This window comes from Triticum dicoccoides, chromosome 4B (genome assembly GCF_002162155.2).
Source record: "Triticum dicoccoides isolate Atlit2015 ecotype Zavitan chromosome 4B, WEW_v2.0, whole genome shotgun sequence".
NCBI lineage: Eukaryota > Viridiplantae > Streptophyta > Magnoliopsida > Poales > Poaceae > Triticum > Triticum dicoccoides.
Window position 1 is genome coordinate 352131264 of NC_041387.1, and position 3706 is coordinate 352134969.

Here is a 3706-nt window from a genome sequence, read left to right on the forward strand (position 1 = left end):
GTTGAGGAATGCAAAGAAACATGGCCAAATTAAAGTGAAACCATATGAAAGTGTGTACAGTTAGAATGTTATTCTGCTACTAATGCACTTGGTATTGTTTTCATGCATAGGATTTTGGAAAGTAGGTCCAGGTGGATGTTTTGCTCCATTCCTTTCAATAAAATGCATGAATAATTGAATAGTAGAGTGCCATAGTAAAATTTATATTGCTATGTTTTTCCTTCAGTTTTTCCTTTGAACCAAAATAGCCCTAATGGATCAACATGAATGTAGAGTAATAAGTGGTGCAAAAGTGTACAACCTCTTTGCCATAGCCGTGTTGACCTCACCATCATTGGGTTGGTCGCTGAAGAAGTTGAGGCAGAGGTGGCTGTCGGAGGTGTGGAGGAAGATTTGAGGAATCTGTAGATGGCATCTAGGGCACTGCTCTATTGTGATGGATGGTTCCATCGTTTGATCAGCTCCGGTGAGCCATAAGACATCGAGGCTGCAGCAGTACAAGATAGATATCATTAATCTCAAGTGGGATTCTAACATCATCTCCAATAGATGATGTAAAATACATTACCAAAAAGTGATAGGTGTAAAATTTATATCACCAAAAGACACCTGGCTACAATAGATGAGGTAAAAACTGTTGACTCTGAGCTTAATTGTCAAAACTGAAATTTACTGTGGAATCTGAATGTGACTATCGAAACTAAACATACTGGTATCAGAGAGTCACTTCACATGTAGTTTAGGCCGCTCGAGCACTAGTAGTAGAGAAACAGTGATCTAAATCAGCAGGCGATCAACGGGGAACACAATAGCAGATAGCAGCCAGAGCAGCAGCGCCTGGAGGAGCAACGCGAACTAGAGCCAGAGCAGCAACTCGTGTAGCTACAGCAGCCCATGTACCAGCATCAGTAGCATGAGCGAGAGAAAGAGCAGAGTAGCAGCACGAGCGAGGGGGAGAGCAGAGCAGCAGAGCGAGCGAGTGAGCGAGAGCCGGAGCAGCAGGAGCAGCGCAAGCGAGCGAGCGAGAGCTGGAGCAGCAGCAACAGTGCAAGCGAGCGAGAGCCGGAGCAGCAGCAGCATGGCGAGCGAGTGAGTGAGAGCCGAAGCAGTAGCAGCAGATCCGGCTGGTATGGATGCCGCCATTGAAGGGGCCTCGCACTAGGGAAGAGCCGCCGTGGAGATGTCACCTGTGGTGCCGGCTTTGAGGTAGCCACGCCATGGGGGTGCGGGATGGAGCACCGTCAGTGCTAGGAGGTCGAGTTAAGGAGAAGGTGCGATGCGCTGAGTGTACAACCTCTTTGGTGGCGCCAAGTAGGCCTCTGCTTCATCTGAGGAGTCAGTGAGGATGTTGCAGTTCCGGTGGAGTAGGTTAAGGCAGCGATGTGGGGATGGAGCAGCCGTGATAGATGAGGAATCATCGTAGCAGCTCCTTAGAGGTGGAGGACGGGGCGGCTGAACTGGTGGGACGACGAGATCAACGACAAATCCTCATCCAGGGAGGTGGATGAGGGAGTCGAGCTATTGCGGTAGACGACGTCGTCCGGGAAGAGGCTCCGGCTGGGTAGTGGTGAGGTGGCGGACGGAGGAGGGTGGGGTTTCGCGGCTGGAGCAGAGAGGTTATGGAGGTCTGGGATTTCAAATGGTGAAAAGAAGGTGATGGGAGGGGGAGCCATGACTTAGGGACACGCTTGTCCAAAATGTAGGGTGTGTTACAAAAGTACCTCCACTGATTTGAACTAGCGGCCCTTTCAGCTCAGGGTTAGAAGGGGGATTTCATGTGTCAGGAATTGGCAGCTGGAGGGAGTTTTTGCGCGCGTTGTAATTTTGGGATAGCAAGGGGCGGGTTGTGAAGGCACGAGTTTTGGGAGCACGATATCTGAATTTTCGGGATATAACGAGGCGCAGGTTAAATTTTAGGGACAAGCCTAACGTGTAATATTGTACGTACCAAATCAATTCCCATTTCCCTCAATGAAAAAAACAAAAATAAAATAAAACTATTTGCACCACACAAAGAGAAAGTCTTGTCTCGTTTTACTATACAAATGCTATTCAAAGCTATGACTCCATGTTATGTCCAATTAATTTTTTTCGGTATAATGCATGTAACCTACTCATACCAACATTTAAGTGCATTCCAAATGTCTATACTACCGCTCCAATTCGAACTAAATTTGTATTCGTTTCTCTATTGAATAAGAATCTACAATCATGATTGTTGCCAGCATAAACCATCATTCGTGTATTATCTTAACAACACACCACATGATTACTATAGATATAAATATGAACTATGTGTACTATAGGAACTCGAATTAGAATTTTTGAATGCACTTGATGTTGATTCCAAATAATAGTACATTTGATGTACTGACTAGATCTTCATAATCTAAACCATGTTCCATATGTACACCATGTTTATCACACAAAGTATAGTGCCCCACCCCCAACATTATGACAAGTATTTAGCCCTGAGCTACAAAAGCCACACATTATCACAAATTATAATCAATGTTCTATATATTATATGTAGTGTACCATGTTCATAACCACACCATGTGTATCGCCATTATATATATATTCATTCATGCATGCGTCGGTTTAAAACGCTATGATATCTTCTTGGAATATCGGAACCCACTTTTTTATAATGAATTATGATCTCTGTTCGTATTTTACACCCACACAATCCTCTTCTCTTTGTAGCTAGCGCTAACTTTCTATCGTGCATGTGCACGCCCGCCCCCTCTCACCCTCCCTCAACGTCCCCTCCATCACGCACATTCGTTATTTCTCTTTAGGTCGTTCACCCATGGTGTGTGTAGGCCCCCGGCTCCTTCTTTCCGGGGCACACACCAGTCTATAGTTGGGTCTCTGCCCCCTCTCCCCCTCCCCCGCCCCCCACACACACCGATAGTCGAACGTTGTAGGTAGGTATCCATGCCACAGAGACAAACTACACATCTGCCCTCTCACATTCCAGTAGGCCAGCCGCCCTGTATCTTTGACGTGGGCAAAGACAAATTCGATGGTAATCTTTATCAATCGCGCACCCACACACTTCATCCTTGTTTTTGATTATATCGATATCTCGCCCTGATGATCCCTCCACTCTCTTCTCTTGGATCGCTCCCTCTATATATGATATATCCATGACTCTATTTCACACACTTTGCATATGTTACATTTTTTTGTTAGACATATCATCGACACATTGCCTCTGTTTCGCACAAACCATCTCTCTCACACCCAGCCACGTACGTATGTACCTGCATGTAAAGAAGAGGTGCACGCATAACACACGTACTCACGTCTCGTTCCTGGCCACACCCACGCGGGTACATGGTAGAGTTCATTTCTGTACGGAAAGGCAGGCCACGTGATAATTTGACGCGTGTAGCGGTTGTTTACTCGAAGGAGGGTCGTGTACCATGCGTAGAAGGAACAAAGTTAGACTTGGAGTTATATTCCTCAATGGCACGTACAGAATATAAAATGATTGTCATCAGAAAAAAAGAAATCTGCTCCACTATATACAATCGAGCCTACCTACCGGGGTTTGTCTCTCGTCACACTATCTCACACAAGGCGGCGGTGGCCTCTCTCTCACTGTTGGTCACCGATCTGGCTGCATCTCGTCCGCCGGCGGAAAGGGAGGATGTGCATCGCTTCTCTGTTCGACGGCGTTGAGGCAGCACATGCCGAT